Source organism: Myxine glutinosa, chromosome 11 (assembly GCF_964187855.1).
Source record: "Myxine glutinosa chromosome 11, kmMyxGlut1.1, whole genome shotgun sequence".
Classification (NCBI taxonomy): domain Eukaryota; kingdom Metazoa; phylum Chordata; class Myxini; order Myxiniformes; family Myxinidae; genus Myxine; species Myxine glutinosa.
In genome coordinates, this window is record NC_136271.1 from 6634755 (window position 1) to 6654505 (window position 19751).

The 19751-nt window shown below is 48.0% G+C and overlaps 1 protein-coding gene across 1 annotated transcript in view; it reads right to left on the bottom strand.

Annotated features, from left to right (window-relative positions):
* The window catches only part of LOC137436340 (E3 ubiquitin-protein ligase Trim36-like), a 98476-nt gene that overhangs the window by 77647 nt on the left and 1078 nt on the right, over positions 1-19751 (bottom strand). The gene's annotated exons all lie outside the window — the stretch shown is intronic.

A 19751-nucleotide genomic window follows, 5' to 3' on the forward strand; every position in this document is an offset into this window, starting at 1 on the left:
CCAACAGCGGGGGATGCTGTGGCACATGAATACATCACTTCCTCTTTATTACCTTTGTTTTACTCAAATACTGTATTAATCTGCCAAGCTGTACCCAGGCGTTGGGGACATCTAGCCTATTGAACATAAAGAGATCATTAAGCTTAACCCCAAATTATGTATGGTTGGTCCAGTCTTACCATGTCTGATATGACCTATCCTAGGCAGACCACATTTTCAAGGTGGCCTTAAATCGCGGGGCAGGTACTCACAGTGATAAAATACATCGGGCAATGTCCTTTCTTGGTGCATTACCTACATACAGTGCCTTCAGAAAGTGTTCACACCCCTTGACTTTTTCACATTTTGTTTGACAGCCTGCATTTAAAATGGATTAACTTGACATATATTATCACTGGTCTATATATAATACCCCATAATGTCAAAGTGGAATTTCGTTTTAGAAAATTTTACAAAGTAATTAAAAATAAAAAGCTGAAATGTCTTGGACTACTTTGCAATGACACTCCAAATTGAGCTCAGGTACATCCAATTTCCTTTGATCATCCTTGAGATGTCTCTAACACTTCATTGGAGTCCACCTGTGGCCAATTAAATTGATTGGACTATATTTAGAAAGACACACACCTTTCTACATAAGGTCCCACAGTTGACAATGCTTGTACCGTGCATGTAAGTGCCTCCACAGCTGTAATGACAGACCCACCCACATCTCTCATATGTGAATGGACAGAATAACCAATCAGCTCTCACCTAATAAAGTACCCCAGGTTGCCTCAGACCATTTTGGAAGTAGGCCTCAGTCCACCTCGTTCGCATGCTGCCAGGCCTCACTGGACATAAAGAGATCCTCGTCACACTCGTCACACCTCGTCACACCTCGTCACACTGCAGCGGCAAACCGTGCTGGTACGCCCGTCGCTCGCACGGAGAACCCAACTCTTCATGCTCGCTCAACTGTCTTCCACCAGAGTCCGGAACCAAGAGGAGAGAGTCGATGGTGGAGGAAGGTGTGAGGGACAAGCAGGAGAGAGGGCAAGTCCAGGGCAAGAGGGAAGGTCCAGAACAAAAGAGGAAAATGTCGGTCTCTCTCCACTTTTTATCAATCCTTCGTGACGTCCTCCGCCTCTCTCCACCAATCCTTGCCGGCCAACACCACAGGCTCAGTTCTCCACCAATGACCATGTCACTTCTCTCTCATGCCATCGGTCGGTGGCCAATCAGTGCGTCGCTTCCTTCCACCAATCAGCGGGTCGCTTCTTGCTCCGCCCCTGGCCAATCACAAGTCCTTCCTTACTCTGGTTGATCAACTCCTGCCCAATAGCGAGTCCTTCTGGGTGTGGCTCCCGGCATGCCTGTGCTATGTTTTATCGCCATGTTGGCGCAATGCGTGGGTGCTTCCTGCCTGCACTTCCGGTGAGTTTTATTGTGGGGGGAATTTAATTAGTATGTGTGGTGCTAATGGGCCTTTCCTGCTCTACATGTCTAGTGCGTTGCCATATGGGCCGAAGGATAAATCACAAGGACTCACGAACAGGGGAATTAACATAATCCCTACTCTAGTTAACACAAGGCCATCCTTGTATGACCACAAATATACGAGCTTAATCCGAGATCCGGGCTAAACAGGTCCTCTACTTATGTACATCGAAATGGTTCTTCCTACCCCCGATCATCGGAGCATCTACCTATACAAATCTACCTGAATCTATATGTCACTCTACCCAAAAATCCATAACTATATATATATATATATATATATATATATATATATATATATATATATATATATTGTTGCGAATATGGAATTTGGCCTCCATATCCGCTTGTAAATATTCCCCTATTTTCTCCAATACTCCCCAACTTTCCCCAATCCCCCATTCCCTAGTCCCATTGCATGTAAATAACAATCAGTAGAGCCGACCTTCCCCTTATTCCCCCATTAAATGTCGTGCCCAGGTCCACCGCACCACACGTAGCCAACTTTCGGACATCTTCCTAGTTATTCTTAATCTATGTCAGTTAAGGCCTCGTTTCCATTAATTATGACTCTTCGTTGCACCAGAATGTGATTATATGGCATCAGTAGTGAGTTTAGGACCTTTCCCATACCTCCTCCCATCTTCTTCCCCAAACAACAACAACAACAACAATTACAACAACAATTACAACTACAACTACGACTACAACAACAGAGGGGCGGGGAGTGTGCGTCCTCACACCGGCTCGGTTACCCGCCATGACCATACGCTCCACGGCGTTACCCCGAAGGGGCTGGCTGTCAGCTCCTTGTCAGGGGCGGAGCCAGTAACCCCCCCACGCACCCAATGAGAAGCAACGTGCCGATTCCACGAGGCGGAGCTAACGAGCCGAGGGCGTGTCACTCCCCGCCGGATATACGCGGCCCCGCGCCGGATGTGACGTCAGATGCGCCCCCAGCCTGGAGAGAGAAGTCGCCACCCCTCGAGCGCTGCAATACCTCCACCGCATCTCTTAAACTGGACCGTACGTGATCCTGCCCTGAGCCCAGGTGCACCTGGAGCGATCGCTACCCGCCTGTCCTTTGCATCAAACCCCGTGTGAGTGAGCCTTGTCCCGTTTATCTGTCGTCTGTTGGGAATAATATAAGATTGTGTTTAAGTGCCCACCTTCCTATGTTTCCCTCTTGTCCCTGTAATCTAAACCTTCCGCATTATTGTAATAACAACCTTTGAGAACCGTATCCCTGGTGTCGTGTCGTATTAATTCCAGCCGTGTGTCTTCTTTTTCCTTCATTGGTCTAGCATAGCGCGATTAGTCAACGTTCGGGCACAATCGGGTAACTTGTGCAGACGTGGTCATACCATAAAACCGCTCGGTAAATAACATCCAAGCCACGTCTGTAACAATTGGTGTCGAGGAGTGGAATTCGAACCCGGGACTAAATTTATTAGGCCCAAATTGGTAACAAGTAGAATCGATTCGGAGCGCGTTTCCCGCGCGAAATTATAACGGCGAAATTTGAAATTGTTTTACGAAAATAAAATAAAAAACCGAATTTTGAAAGTCGCGCTATGGCGGGTCAAGACGGCTGGGGTCCGGTAAAGGAGAGTGAGGTAGGGTCGATCCAGGACCAAAATGAGGGACAGGAGGAGAGCGAAGCAGTGAGGGCGGCAGGTTCGCAAAATAGCGCCGTCACGCACGAAGAAGCGGGCGCGCAAAATGGCGCCTCGCTGGTCACCGTGCCCGCGACCGAAGTAGCGCCGCTGGGAAGATTGGAACTTTTTTTTATACAAATGACGGCCCTTATGGAAAAGAATAGTGAGCGATTGGAAAACCAAATGGGGGTAATGAGGGACGAAGCGAGGGCTCGGAGTGAGCAATTGGGGGTAATGAGGGACGAAGCGAGGGCTCGGAGTGAGCAATTGGGGGTAATGAGGGACGAAGCAAGGGGTACCGGTGAGAAGTTAGACAATAATTTTGAGGAGTTAGACAAGAAAATTGGGAAGTTAGACAATAATTTTGAGGAGTTAGACAAGAAAATTGGGAAGTTAGACAAAAATTTTGAGGGGTTAGACAATGGGATAAAAGAGGTGAGAAATGGGTTAGAGGGGGTAGAAAATAGAATGGCTGCCCAGGAGAATCAGATAGAGGGAGTGAAAACTGGGTTAACGGGGGTAGAAAACAGAATGGCCGCTCAAGAGAATCAAATGGAAGGGATGCAAAAAGGGTTAGAGGGGTTAGAAAACACCATGGAAGGCAAATTGAGGGACATGAGGGACCAAGCGGAAAGGGAAGTTAACCAAATGGGGCAGCAGATAGAGGGGGTCAGAATGGGGGTAGAAACCAAACTGGATGCTCACAGGGAGGAAATGGAGCAGATGAGGGTGGCATCTGGGCAGGAGATGCAAGTGATGGGAGAGGAGATCAGAAGAGGAGTGAGTGAGGAGGTCGGAGGAGTGCGCGAGGAGGTGAGGCACTGTGAGGAGCACATGGAAAAGGAGGTGAGAAAGGGGACTGTAAAGTTACAAGGGGGCATAGAGGTCCTGACGCAGGAGGTGGAGCAGCTGACGGTGGGACAAACGGAGTTAGTGGAGCAGGTTCAAAGGAACACTGCGGTATTAGGAGGTTTAAAGGCGACACAAAAAGAAATTAAAAACGACTTGATAGCGACACAGAGGCAACGTCAGATGGTACGTGAGGGACTGACAACGAGGTTGGACGAGGTGATAGAGGTAATGGAGACGAAGGACCGGCAGGTGAGGACGCACATGGAAACGGTCAAGGTAGCCTTGGAGGACGAGCTTGAGGAGACGTACCGGGGAATAAAAGAGGTGAGGCACAAATTAGAAGAAGTGGAAGAAGGGGTGAGCGAAATTAAGAAGCGACGGAGAGGGGATAACAAAGAGATAAAAGAGGAGATAAAAGAATTGGTCCAAAGTCTGTGTTTGGATCGTGATGATGTGCTCATTAACCGGATGAGGGATTCGCAGGTGATGGAGGAGAAGCGAAGAGGAAGAGGACCCGGTGTAAGTGGTGACCAATATGGTCGTGCGTATGATGCGCCAGGGGATTTAAGAAGCTTGGGGGTCGAGATAGACCCGGGTGTTCGTGAGAGGCCACTGGTGAAGTGTGCGACAGGTCTGGTGTGCGAAAGAGGAGGTGTGCGAGAAAGTCCGACTCTGGGGTGTGTGAGGAAAAAGTGCACGCCAAGGAGTGAGGGTGCTGGCGAGAGTGAGTCGGTCGTAGCGCGTGTGCGAGGAAGCACGTGGAAGCGCGGTGTGGTGAGTGTTACAGAGGGTGTGACGGGAGAGTGTGCGCAGGAGTGTGCGCGAGAAAGGTGTGTGACGGACAGGTGCATGAGGAAAGAGTGCGCTGTCAGAAGTAAGGAAGAGTGTCCACCTGTGGTGAGTGTTACAGAGGGTGTAACGGGAGAGTGTGCGCGAGAAAGGTGTGTGATGGACAGGTGCATGGGGAAAGAGTGCGCTGTCAAGAGTAAGGGTGAGTGCGCTGTCAGGAATGGAGGTGAAAGTAGTGAGAGTGACATGGAGCGTGAGTTAGTTGTGACAGGTGAGCGAGGATGTACACCTGGAATAGAAGGATGCACACCTGGAATGGTAGAGCGTGAGTGGGAATGCACGCTGGAGTTGGTGGTGAGGCACGTGGTTGGGTGTGCGAATGAGGGCACACCTGTGATTGTCACAGAGGAGGTGACAGAGGAGGGGGCGCGAAGAGGTGTGTTGGTGTGGTGTGCTACCAACGGATGTGTGCCAAAGTGTTCGGTGGTCAGGTGTGTGACCAAGGCTGTGAGTGGAATGGGTGTGCCTGGGTGTGTAAGGAACGGTACAAGGAGCATGGAAACGGCTGGAGGTGTGAGCAAGGAACGGGCTTCGGGGTGTAAGCATGCAGGTGAAGCATCGACATTAAACGGGTTAGAGGTTAGAGCGACTTTTAGCCGAAGCGGGCCCTCGGTGCGTGCCGGGCTTCGCGTGCCGCGAGCACCAGCGGGGATCCGAGCCACGGCGGGTTCGAAAGAACCGCCGTGCGCGATCCACGCTGGGCCTCGCTTTGAACGGCCGCGTCCGTGCTCCACTAGGCGGAGCTGGCAGCCCGATAGAAAGGGTCGTCATGGCGACCACTTTTTGGTGAGACGTGCCGGCAGGTCGAGGGCGGGACATTGGATGGCTCCGTGCCGAGATGGTGCGTGGGATCTCGGCACGGGTAAGCCCCCGTCCCTGCACCGAGTGCCGGACGCATCCAGCCGCTGGCACAAAACAACCAGCATCCATTGCTTGGCTTTACGAAGCCGGGCTTTGGACAGGGATTGGCGCACCGAGAGGTATTAGTGAGTCGACTGGGTGATGAGGTTAGTGTTTTGGACCCAAAATTAGAGAAAAACAAAATTTGACGATTGGCAAGGGATTGGCAGTAGTGATTGGCAGATGATGGGTAGTGATTGGCAAATTTTTAATTTGTTGAAATTTGATGTGCAAAATTGGTAGTGAGAGACCCCCGATGTGGTGGGATGGCATCCCTGCCACCCTTTCCCATGTGGGGGGCAAAGGAGCAATAGCTTATGGGGTGTATGGCAGTGAAAACTAGCCCGGGTGGGTTAGGATATTGTGTGTAGGGATCTAGAGAAGATGACCTTAGGTAACGTTAAGTTTAGTTAGTGACTGATACCTGTAGTGGGGACGCAGGTAGATTAGTGTGGATTATAATGACGTGGGAGCGCAATAGTTTAAAGGGACGACTGGGAAGCGCAAGTTTCAGAAGGGAGTAGTTAGCTGAGATGATGCCGTGTGTGTGAGGATTGTACAGGTGTGATTGCACAGGTGTGCAACTGGACAGGTGTGTGGAGCAGTGTATGAGTAGTGAGTGTTGTGGATCAGCGCGAATGCGCTTGGGGAGAGAAGGGTGCAGGTGGCACCAGGTGTGAGAGCACAGGTGTGCAAGTACAGGTGTGTGGAGAGAGTTGGAGTAAGTGGTACGGAGTGGTGTGCATGGTGCGAAGGTGTGGATGGGGGAAGAGTGGACCCCTTTCACGAGTACCCGGGGCGGGTAGTGTAAGTGTTAGGTAGAGGGTGCAGGTAAATTGTGGTTGGATATTGGCATTTGTGGTGCGGTTGCAGAATGGTGTTGTGAATGGGTGCATTAGTGTTGTGGAAATGGCTGGGCGTGTAGCCTGTTAGTGTGTGTAGTTGGTTGGGCACTCCACCACTGTGAGGATGTCGGCCAGGTGAGGCCGCAGGTGGGCTCTGGGAGCCGGTAGTTGTGAGTGGGTGCCTGAGGGTCCCGGGTGTGGATCGGGCAGCCCAGTGCCAGAGAGGGCACCGAGTGGGGAGAGAGCCAAAGGGCCTTCCCCAGGTAGTTAGGTTAGGGTAAGGAGCAGGTAAGCTCGGAGGCAACTGCAGTGGTGGAGGTGTGCAGGTGGGTAGACCCGCTGGGAGAGGTACACGCCGCAGCCCAGAAATTGTGCGAGGGCACCGGGAGATGAATCGGGGGAGTAAGACCCCAAATTGAAAAGCACCACAGGTTGGCCAATGGGAATTGGTTTTTAGAACCCATAGAGTAAGAGGGCCAATGGTTTGGCCGGAGAAAGACCCCGGGTAGTGTAAAGTTGTTAAAGTCATTTAGGAAATAGTTAGGATTGAAGAACCTGTCGCACCATACGCAGCCACTTACCTGTGGTGATGATGATGACTCCACACCTGTGTTTTCTTTGTTCTGTGTGCAGGAAATGAGATTGCTGTGGATTTGTGAGACGCATCACGACGTGGATGAGACATTGGGGTGATTCCATCTCTCCCTCCTTAGGAGGGACTGATGATGAATTGGTGATGGCAAATTTTGATGTGCAGTTGGAGATGGCAAATTTTGATGAGAGTTGAAAATGGCAAATTTGATTGGTTAGGAGGGAGAGAAGACGAATTTGGTTTATGGGAGGAACGGGGAAGACAGTAGGGATGTTTGTCGATTTGTAAAGTAGATGTTTATGGGTAGTGTTGTGTTTTGTGGATGCAGTAAGGGGTAAGGGAGGGGCCATGTAGGTTACCTGGTGGGGGGGGGGGCGTACGATAGGAACGTACCTGTCTCACCTGGTTCCCATGTGCCCCCAGTGTGCATCACCTTACATTGCGTGCACTTTTGCGCCCTTACCACCTTACTCACTTGTTTCTTCTTTTTGTCTCCCACCTCCAAGGATCTGGCTTTGGGGTAGAGAGAGAGGAGAGAGAGGTGCTGGCTGCGCAGTTGTGGGCCTGCACTTTCGCTGTTTGCTGCCGGGATCGATACACCATATGGACCGCAATGTTTGTGGCCACCCACAATGGACCGCAGTTCGTTTGCGGCCAAGCACCACCCGGGGATGGACCTATGGGTCAACGTGGCACCTATGCCATACAGGTGAACCACTTTTAGTTACCACCAAGTGCACCACAAGAAGAGCAAGAGACACCTGCAGGGTTAGGGGTTGTCGAGTTTATTTTTATTCCAATGAACAATGGTGACTGCACCGATTGGCGGTGGGGTGGTGCTTTTGATGCTGGGACAGGGTGCTCTGCACGTTATTAAAGGCCGTCGGCCACAGAGCACTCGTGGGTTGGTGTATCGATGTTGGCAAGCGCGCTCTCTCTATGCATAACATCTGCATGTGTTCCTCCAAAAACAGGTCCTGGATCGTAGTGTAAATAGCAGCGTAGTCGTGTAAATAATGCTCCCTACCGGCTGTATGTTTAGTTTGAGAATTCTTTCCGGATTCGGTTATCCTGTGGGTGTGTTTCTGTGAGGAGAAGGGTGCAACGTCGCAGGGGGACATATTTACTCATTTGTGAATATCTGTAAAACTGTCGCACTCAGGGTAGAGTTAATAGTAGAGGGAACTACATTGCGTGCCACACTAAAGTAGGTAAAAATTTATCGGGTCGGGACGCCCCGAGGGTAGAGAAGGGTGCAATGTTGCGAATATGGAATTTGGCCTCCATATCCGCTTGTAAATATTCCCCTATTTTCTCCAATACTCCCCAACTTTCCCCAATCCCCCATTCCCTAGTCCCATTGCATGTAAATAACAATCAGTAGAGCCGACCTTCCCCTTATTCCCCCATTAAATGTCGTGCCCAGGTCCACCGCACCACACGTAGCCAACTTTCGGACATCTTCCTAGTTATTCTTAATCTATGTCAGTTAAGGCCTCGTTTCCATTAATTATGACTCTTCGTTGCACCAGAATGTGATTATATGGCATCAGTAGTGAGTTTAGGACCTTTCCCATACCTCCTCCCATCTTCTTCCCCAAACAACAACAACAACAACAATTACAACAACAATTACAACTACAACTACGACTACAACAACAGAGGGGCGGGGAGTGTGCGTCCTCACACCGGCTTGGTTACCCGCCATGACCATACGCTCCACGGCGTTACCCCGAAGGGGCTGGCTGTCAGCTCCTTGTCAGGGGCGGAGCCAGTAACCCCCCCACGCACCCAATGAGAAGCAACGTGCCGATTCCACGAGGCGGAGCTAACGAGCCGAGGGCGTGTCACTCCCCGCCGGATATACGCGGCCCCGCGCCGGATGTGACGTCAGATGCGCCCCCAGCCTGGAGAGAGAAGTCGCCACCCCTCGAGCGCTGCAATACCTCCACCGCATCTCTTAAACTGGACCGTACGTGATCCTGCCCTGAGCCCAGGTGCACCTGGAGCGATCGCTACCCGCCTGTCCTTTGCATCAAACCCCGTGTGAGTGAGCCTTGTCCCGTTTATCTGTCGTCTGTTGGGAATAATATAAGATTGTGTTTAAGTGCCCACCTTCCTATGTTTCCCTCTTGTCCCTGTAATCTAAACCTTCCGCATTATTGTAATAACAACCTTTGAGAACCGTATCCCTGGTGTCGTGTCGTATTAATTCCAGCCGTGTGTCTTCTTTTTCCTTCATTGGTCTAGCATAGCGCGATTAGTCAACGTTCGGGCACAATCGGGTAACTTGTGCAGACGTGGTCATACCATAAAACCGCTCGGTAAATAACATCCAAGCCACGTCTGTAACAATATATATACATATATATATATATATATACATATATATATATATATATATATATATATATATATATATATATATTGTAAATGACAGCACACTGAGCAGTAAAATAATTATAAATTCTTTTATTAACCCTTTGAGTACGGATGACGTCCAGTGCCGCAACCCGTGAAAAGTTTTGTGTACGGGTGACGTTACTACACGTCATCGACTATCCCTATCGACTATACCTATAAATAGATCGTCAGTACGTAGTTGCATTCCCGTACCAAAATGCCAAATTAATCCCGTACTGGTGGTATTTTTATCAAAGAAAAATCCCGTACTCAAAGGGTTAATAGCCTGACGTTTCAAGAACAAACTAGTTCTCTTCCTCAGAGGCGTTGAGTGTGGTGTTAACCATTAAGTTCCGTTGGGGACGGTTCACGTGATGGATTGGTCCAGGTCCTTGCCAATCAAAGGGCTTCCATGCATTCAAATGACTCTGCCGTTTTTGATGTTGTAATTGATTGCGTAGTGCTATGTATGTGGGGTGTAAGTCGATGTGTCGGTTGATGGTGTTTTTATCAGAGTACCAGGCCTCGACAATCTCGCGGTTCATTCTCAAAGATCCTGTGCCAAGGATCGTGGTCTGATTCCATGAGAGAGTGTGTGTGTGTGTGTGTGTGTGTGTGTGTGTGTGTGTGTGTGTGTGTGTGTGTGTGTGTGTGTGTGTGTGTGTGTGTGTGTGTCGCAACCAATGACAACCTGTCTTGTCGTCTTACAGCACGTTGTTGTTCAGTTCGCCTTGTGGTTAAGCGTTTGGATGTTTGGCCCACACAATTGGCTTCACAATCTTCAGATTGTATGTTGTTGATGACATTCTTTCTGTCAAATTTGTTCACCTGGTCTTTTGGTTTGGACAGCTGTGCTCGTAAGGACGTTTGTGGTTTGTGGGTGATGTTGATGTTGTATTCACGTAGAATGCGGCTTGTGGTTTCGGAAGTGTGTTGTATGTATGGAAGTGCCACCGTGTGTGGAGGTGTGGTTGGATGGTTGTTGTTGTAGTTGGATTTACGTCGACAAGATTTGATAAATGCATTTGGGTAGTGGTTTTCTCGCAGTAGTTGAGTGACGTGCAGCATTTCCATCTGGCAATGTTCATAGTCACTGCAGTGTGTTTTTGCACGATCTACTAAGCTGCAAACACAACTTATTTTGTGGCAGGTGGGATGGCCACTACGGTAATCCAATACTTTGTCTGTGCTAGTAGGTTTACGGTACACCTGCATGTGTAGCTTGCCGTTTCCGTCCCTGGAAAGATGTACATCCAGGAATGGTAGAGACCCAGCCTGTTCTACTTCACATGTGAATTGTATTGCTGGCCATGTTGAATTTATCTTTGTGTGGAAACAGTCAGCATTCGCCTTCTTTATGATCACGAATGTGTCGTCAACGTACCGCAGCCACAACCTCGGAGAAGGTATATATATATATATTGTTGCAGATCCCGGGTTCGTCGACGTACAAAGGGGGGTTTATGCCCCGTTCCCCCACGAACTCCAGGTCCACTGAGGCCGCTGACCACGACTACACTCGTGGTTGACGGATTGCTAGGCAACTCCAGCCGCCGAGCCCGCAGCTGCGCGTGGAAGGGTTAACGGTCACAACCCGAATACCGTCGGACACACGCAGCCGTGAGAACGGGAACTGAACCCCGCATGAGTCACACTTCTTCCTGATGCCCGAGCTGTTGTGCGCCGTGTGACCCATGCCATTACACTATCGGATCCGATTGAGCGGTTTTAATTCGGGCAATGCTAGGTCAATGGATGGGAAATGACAACGACGGCCAGGTTGGAAATACCAAACAAAGTATTTATTTACAGGTATGTACAGAACGGACACAAAGCAAAGAATCTTAATAGCCTTACCTAGACTCCCAGACAAGGGCCCTCATTCGTTCGGGGAAGGGGGGAAGAGGGTAATGCGTAGGGAAGCGCGGCCACTTTGTGCAGCTCGCCCGGATGGGCTTGGTCGTGCAGCTCGTGTGAATGGGCTTGGTCGTGCAGCTCGTGCGAATGGGATTGGTTGTGCAGCTTGTGCAAATGAGCTTGGTGGACGAAAGCCCCAGGCATCGCTCCAACCCAAGGCGCCAACAGCCGGAGACGATCGCGGCAGGGACGAAGAGCGATGACGTACCAGGAGCAGGAACCAGAGGACCGATCAGGATAGCAGGAGCCCAGCGAGAGAGAGAGAATGTGTTATGGGCCGGGTTTCTATAACACCCCAACCGCTTCCTGAATGTTCCATGGGTCTCAATTGGCCGCTGGGGGTCATGTGACGTGACAGCCCCCCATTGGTCACTCCCCCATGCCTTCCCTTTAGCTCCCATTGGTTGTTCGCTGCTCCTCCTCCCAGGAATTTCTCGTTCCTCCTTCGGGGAAGGTTTTATTCCTCTTTCAGGCCTGCAGGGCCTAGTCTAGTCCCACGACGAGGCATAACGAGGCCTACAATCATCCTGCCTGACTCAACACATTATTTGTTTTCTTTCTAAACACTGGAAAGGGCCTATGCTTTACATTTAATAAGAAATAACTAACTATAGGAGGCTACATGTTGTGATGTAACTAACTATAGGGGGGTTGCCTTTATACGCAAAACCGCAACAATACATATGTATGTATATATATATATATATATATATAAATATATTGTTACAGTTTTGGGAAACCACTAAAAAGTAATGGCAACCACCATGCAGGTCCCTTAGAATAGTTATTTCATAGCAGACCATTACCTTAGCCCTTTCCCCTTATTTCGGATTAGTATGTCTTTATGTGTTGGGGAAAGGGAAAGATAGGGCCTCCTCTCATAAGGGATCATTTACCAGACAATGCACCAGGCTCAAAGGCACACCATGATGTCCAGGTTCAGAAACCCACCAATCAGGGCATGCGTCTCTTTGGGGGAACTTTGTGGGGCGGAGCTAAATGGGCTCCACCAATAGGTAGCCAGGACACCTCCAAGATTTCCCCCCACCCTCAGCGAGGGTGAACAAAGGGATTTTTCAAGACATTTATTTTCTCTCTGGCCACTCTCTCTCACCCCATTGAGTACGGTTGCGGATTCGTCACTTCCGTTGTGGTGGTTTGCATCCACTGTAAATATTTCCGATTCCATGTATTATTATTGTTGTCATTTAAAGGGAATAGATATTTCTAGTTTCAAAAGTTAAAAGTTAATGTTAAAAGAAACAGGAAACCGGATCGGGAACCGGACGACAAACCGGAAGAAGACGAGGAGAGAAAAAAGGGCGGAGCGAATTAAAGTCTACCCCCGCTAATTTCACCCCAAATCCACTTTTTTGAGGTGACTTTTGACTTCTTTCCTGGAAGTCCTTGGTGTCCTTGGTGTCCTTGCGTTTTATACCTATCCTGCCTCCCCCCAGGCCCTCTCCCTCCAAAAACATCTCCCGATGTCCCTGCTCTCAAATGTTGTGTTCGTGTGCTTCCTCCCCTTCTCTCCCCATCTTGTCGACCGCTCCCCTTTTTATATACTTTGTTTGCTTGTTTGTTTGATTTGTTTGTTTGATAAATGTTAGCTCTTTCACGAGCCTCGACTCTGTACACAAAAAAAAAAAAAAAAGTCGGAAAAGAAGCTGGTTGCTTTGCGGTCTGGATCGAACGTTGTCGAGCAAGAGTCACGAGTGAACTTTGGGTTTCCTGGGAAAAGGGATTCCTGCGATTGATTTGTTATCACTGTGACTGATCAACCTGCGTGTCAGGTTTGGCGTTGGATTCCAAGGAATCATCGTCGGGTCGTTGCGTCTCGAGAACGAGCCGTCGGCCATTTTGACTCGCGTGCTTTGCTCATCGCGAAAGGTCTTTGCTTCGCATCAGCCATTTTCACCATTCAGACGTCTATCTGGGATGTGTAAAACTTTTTTCTTTTTTTTTTATAGACGTCTATCTGGGATGTGTGTGTGCAACGCGGATTTTGAAGGCAAACCTGAGGTTCGCCGATTTGGAGCTGTAAAACATCCATACCAGATTGTGTGATTTCCCAGTCGCCTTGAGTGCGCTTTTACGCAGCTTTGGGCCGCGTGACTCTTTGCGCTGCTTTGGCCGCGTACGCCTTTGTGCAGTTTCGGCGGCGTGACTGGGACCGTCATCTGAACGGGATTCTGGTTTCGATTCGACCTTGCTCTGACGATTGCTGGAGGGGATCAACTTTGAGCTTGAAGACGGGAATATAGAGACATTGGGAAATGTTCTTTTTTCACTCACTTGGAGCACAGTGAGCTACCTTATACTAGCTGATGGTACCATCATAAGATATACATTGATTGTACTTTTGATTGCTATTATTGTTGTATTGTTATTCTTGTGTGATTTTTAATACAATATTTGTTTGTTGGTAACAATTGGTGTGGTTTCACCATTGATTTTTGACACAGGATAACACACTTTTCTGCCATGACTCCTCTCAGGGCTCGGAGGTACACCGTGACCAGAGGGTCGGTGTGGAGCACGTAACAGTACGTGAACATTTTGCTCTTGGCTGGTCTTCCTCTCACAGGCCTTTACACCTGCATTATTCCACTCTGGGCCTGTCTCTTGTGCACTCAGCATTTGCCTGCAAGATTGCTACCATCTGGGCCTGTCTCTTTGTCAACTCCAGGCCTGTCTCACTCTGCTGGGTTCACTGTGCACGTGTGCTCCACTCTTGGGACCTGGATTGTTGATCTAGCACGTGTGCTCCTCTCTTGGCCTGGGTCACTCTGCCATGCTGACGATCGACCTCACTCTGCCTTTCCGTGCTGGGATTGTCATAATATAACCTGTTCGTGCTGCTCAGTGGCGACAACGGCGCGGGGGCATTGCGAGGAGAGGCATCCGGAGCATCGTAGCCGTTGTTCTATCAGGTTTCCTATGTTCGCTTGTTCGTTCCCCTCCCCTCCTCCGTGAAAGTGTGCTGGGCCCATGTGGTGTTTATTTGTAGTAATCGTAATAAGGCGTAGAATAAGCTAAGTTCCTGCTTCTCGACCATTTTTCTTTCCTATTGAATAACTACACTGTATATATTTGTAAATAAATCAAATTGTTAAACGCTTCCTTTCTCTCTGTCCGTGAAAGTCTTTTCCTCCATTGATCCACCATTGCTCGCACCCAGGTTAACATCGGCCGTAACGACATTAGCATTATCCCGGCGGTTACCAACGGTTTTCGCTCAGCCATCTAAATTGGTGTAGGCCATCCGGAGGGTACGGTGTGTTCCCCGATTGGGATTGTCACGTGGTACAGGTAAGCTATCGCGCGACAGACCAATCGGCATTCATAGTTGCTGATTCACAACCTGCTAAGTACGAAGTTATTCGTGCGCGGCAGCTGCAGGTCAGGTAATTTCGGGAGGGAACGGGAGTTAACCCCCTCGTAGTAAACCCGAACCCTGGACCGTAACATATTCGGTGTTCAGGAGTGGGATTCCTGTCCGAACACTAACAATGTACATATATACATACATACATACAGTACACAAATAAAATTTTGTTTGTTTCTTTTTTTTGTCACAGAACAAGAGAAAAATGACCACAGTGTGGTCACCAGCTGCGACGTGTAGAATCATGAGGATATCCGTTGCAATATGTGCTACCAAATTCGACCAGTCGTTAAATTATACGCATGCACTCGCGTCTTTTTGTCTTTCAGCTAAATTTATTCTGGTTTCTTCAAACAAATCGCGATTTTAGTCCACGATGTTCTTACCTTATACCAACGCACATCTGAGTGTATGTGCATGCGGTATTCAATAATTACACCTAATTTGTGTCAAGTTCTGTGAAACGAGATTGATATGAAAACATTCATGTTGTCTTTGTTGCTAAATTTATTCTGGTTTCTTCAAACAAATCGCGATTTTAGTCCGCGATGTTCTTACCTCATACCAACGCACGTCCGAGTGTATGCGCATGCGCTATTCAAAAAGGCACCCCAACAACAAGAACAACAACGCGGTCCTCTCATAGAGCTTCTCGTCGCAGCTAAAAATAATACATTGGTACCTTTGCTTGGAGCTGTGTGTTTTGACTGCATCGGCTGGGGCATATTAATGGGTTCGGAAAATCTAATGTGGGGCATACCAGCTGATCGTGTTGGAATTCAGATGCAAAAGTTCCGCTTGGTCAATATGACAGCCTATATGGTGCAACCTACACAGGGGGGAATTATTGTCTTCCCGAGAAAGTCGACAACATTGTAAAGGTTGACATCGCCCTTTTTGCACGGACCTCTGGAGTTGATATGTAAAAGTACACCAACACCGAGCAAGGTCTTAAGCCAGATGTATGTTTTTACCTGTTAAAAGCAAATTTCTTGGCTACCTAAATCCTTGCAAACTGTGTCCTGTAATGGATGCTTAAACAGGGTGAATGTGTAGCAGTCACCCCTGATTGGTCAGAACCTTTGCAGCAATTGCTTTTTTGAGACAAGGGTTCCAGGGAAGAGGTTATGGAGCCTGGTGTAAAGGGGCTCCACATGTCGTCAAGAGTGGGTGAGGCTCCAACCTTATTCACTTCCCTAACCCTGCCCCAGCTCGCCTCCTACCACATGTTCCTCACTGTCTGCCCCCTTATGAACGTTCGCCATTTTATTCAAGTTTCCTCATGCACTTGACTGGAAAATAAAAATTACGAGTATTTTTTTAAATTTCGACAGGTAATCACCCTTTTTGCACTAAAATTTGATTTAAAAATTTTCCTTGGAGACGTCGGGACGAATCTGATACCCATAATTGTCGACAGGATGGGATTCGTGCTCAGGCCCTATATTCCATGACCGGACTATGAAATGTCGTTTCGGAAGCTTGCAAACATGATATTCTTCCGCACCGAGATATTTGATCTCGTGAAAAGCCGAAAGGTTATAAACTAAACTGTATTCAATTTAAATTGCTATGAACTGCATTCGGATGTTACAACTTACTCCTCAAGGTCACCCAATGGAAAGCCGAATTTGGCAACGGAGAGCTTGTGAAGCAGTAGCCAGGAAAATGTTCCTTCATAAATAAAATGGCCTTTATTACCAAAAGGAATACGGGTAGAGGGTTGACAAGATGATAGGGCTTCACGGAACAAAACAGGTGAGGCGACAGACACAAATAAGGGATGATGGGACACACAAAACGTATGTACAATGAAATTGATAAACCTAACTACTTTATGGCACCACACACCACTCTTATGAAACAAAGGAGAAAGCAGGCGAGGACTTCCCAATGCCGCAATGCTCAAACGGGAGCACGAAGGTGGACAGAGAGACGGAGTCCCAACCAGACGAAGAGCCAGGGAGAGGAAGAGCAGTGAGAAGAGCCAGCGAAACAGATGGTGAGACCAAGCCCAGAGCACACATGCACCTTATTATTTTCTTCCTTCCATTCCCAGGACAATCCACAGCTCGTTGGGCGCTGCTCGGGATGGGGCAGCACCCGATCACAGCGTTCCCCGCCCGCCATCCAGAATGTTCCTGCAGCTGGAAGTCTGTTTGTTACAGTCCGGTGTTGTCGGCAGGTTCTGCATACATGCACTACTTCCCACCTCGCCGACATTGATTGCTCGCACTGGCTAAACAGATTGTGATTTGTCCATTGAAGCGCAAAGCTCTTCCATTTAGCCCTTTTGTGGCCGGAGGTCTTCACCTGGTCCCACATATTAAGAAGAGGTTTGTACACATAAATCTTATCCTAGCTATATTGTCTATAAATTACATACGCTGCCTCCTAAGCTTCATGCTTTGCTGTAGCGGCATCATCTTGCCTTTGATTAGACAATTTGTAAATATGCTTGAGTTATGGTTGATTGAGGGATTTCCGGTACTGGGTGAGCAGGATTAAGGACGAGTGGGTTTTCACGGTTGCTGTTTGAATAAACAGAATTGATTGGGAATCCAAACGCCTCGGACGTTTTTTCTTCCAAGCCAAATAACAAGATGACTTACTCTGCCATTTGCCCTGTTTGCAAGAGTAAATTGATGCTACCTGAATCACATGGGCCACACTACACCAACCACAATCTAACTATGGACCCCCCCACTCATTCCCATATTGCACTGTAGCGGTTGCTGCTGAGCATACACAATCGCCTTACACCTGCCGAAGACGCAACCAGGGAGCGATCACTGTACCGGGCTCGCCCAGACCGCCCGGAGACGCTCAGTCTAGCCTTTCCCAGGCATGTCCAGACTCGCCTTTCCCGGGCACGCCCAGACCGCCCGGAGACGCCCAGTCTCACCTTTGCCGGGCATGTCCAGACTTGCCTTAACCCGGGCTCGCCCAGACCGCCCGGAGACGCTCAGTCTCGCCTTTCCCGGGCATGTCCAGACTTGCCTTTCCCGGGCTCGCCCAGGCTGCCCGGGCACGCCCACTCTCGCCGTGTTTGATTGCATATATATATATTGCTGCCCGATAAACGGGCTTTTCAGAGTACCCGAGTTTGGTTTTGCTGAATAAAGAAACTCGGATGAATTCCCGTCTTTTGTCGCGTCAATCCTTTCAACTCGCGTAGGAGCACAGCTCCTTCAGCACAATATATAATACAGTATAGGTATAGAGTCAAAGAGCAACAACATATTTCAATTATAGTCATATCAAGAAAGACTCCATGAACGATACAGAGAAATAGAAAACATCTTCTTTCAAAAGTCCCAAATGACAGAAACAAATCGACTCGAGTAGGTAGCTACGTAGTTGTGGCGGCAAATTATCCATAAAATGAATGATAACTTAAACAAAAGGTGGTTTCCTGCATGGTTCTTACCAAGCACCCTTCCATATTATTGGCATTTCCTGGCAAGAGAAGTTGTCCCAAGGTGTGATACCCAACACAGACAGGTTTTCTATCACCTTGTTTCTCATCTTGCTACACCCATCCTCTCTTCCCTCAATTCAGCCACACTAACCGTCCCCCCCTTTCCCACCTGGCCACACGTGTTCTTCCCGAAACGCACACCTGATATCCCTCTTCAACCCTAACATGGATGCTCACATTCATTCCTCAATCTCTCTATTTTGTCATCTTTGGAACTGACTCCGTGTTTGTTGCCTCGTCCTCTCTCCTCCATCCACCAAGATGGCTTCCCTTCAGCATCTCGTGCTTTCTCACAAATACACCCCAACTCTCATCTACTTTTACTGACTTGCTGATCCCTCTAATCCCTTGTATTTTTCTCCCTCTCCTATCTAATTATCCCCATTCAACTACATGTTTGTATTGTATTCATGTATTTCTATCTGCCAGTAAGTCTCCCTTTGATGCTTGAAAAGGAGATGTTACCTTCCCCACCGAAGGTTATGTTTTCACCCCTGTCTGTTTGTTACTTGCAAAATCCAAGATTTCTCAAATATATTGGTCGGTCGACTTTGTCTGTCTGTCTGTCAATTGCTTACAGGTCACAATCCTAAACTGATCACCATGAAACTTTACCAGGTTGTAGTGGTAGTCACAACTGAGAAGCCTATTGATGTTATGGTCAAAGGTCATCTTGAGGTACAATTTCTAAAATCATCATTTTTCATCCGATTGACTTGAAAGTTGAACAGGATTTGCATATTGCGTCAATGAATAGGAGAACCAACTATTCTGTGGTCAAAAGGTAAAAGGTCAACTCAAGGTCAAACTTCTAAAATCATACATTTTCATCTGAAAAATCATCAATTATCATCCGATTTACTTGAGAATTAGAGAGCAATTGCATAGTGCCTCACTGAATTGGGAACCCAACTATTTTTAGGTCAAATGGTCAAAGGTTAACACAAGGTCAAACTTCTAAAATCATCAATTTTCATCCGATTTACTTGAGAATTAGAGAGCAATTGCATAGTGCCTCACTGAATTGGGAACCCAACTATTTTTTAGGTCAAAAGGTCAAAGGTTAACACAAGGTCAAACTTCTAAAATCATCAATTTTCATCCGATTTACTCATCCTCCGATTGAGAATTAGAGAGCAATTGCATAGTGCCTCACTGAATTGGGAACCCAACTATTTTTAGGTCAAAAGGTCAAAGGTTAACACAAGGTCAAACTTCTAAAATCAATTTTCACCTGAAAAATAATATATTTTCATCCGACTGACCCAAGCTTTGATTAAGATCGTCACAATTTGATGTATCCATGGCAACCTTCTTTTTGGGAGCGGGATGGATTCTGCAAGTATCGTGCTCTGCATGACGTCTTTCTTGGTTGTTTGTGTTTTTG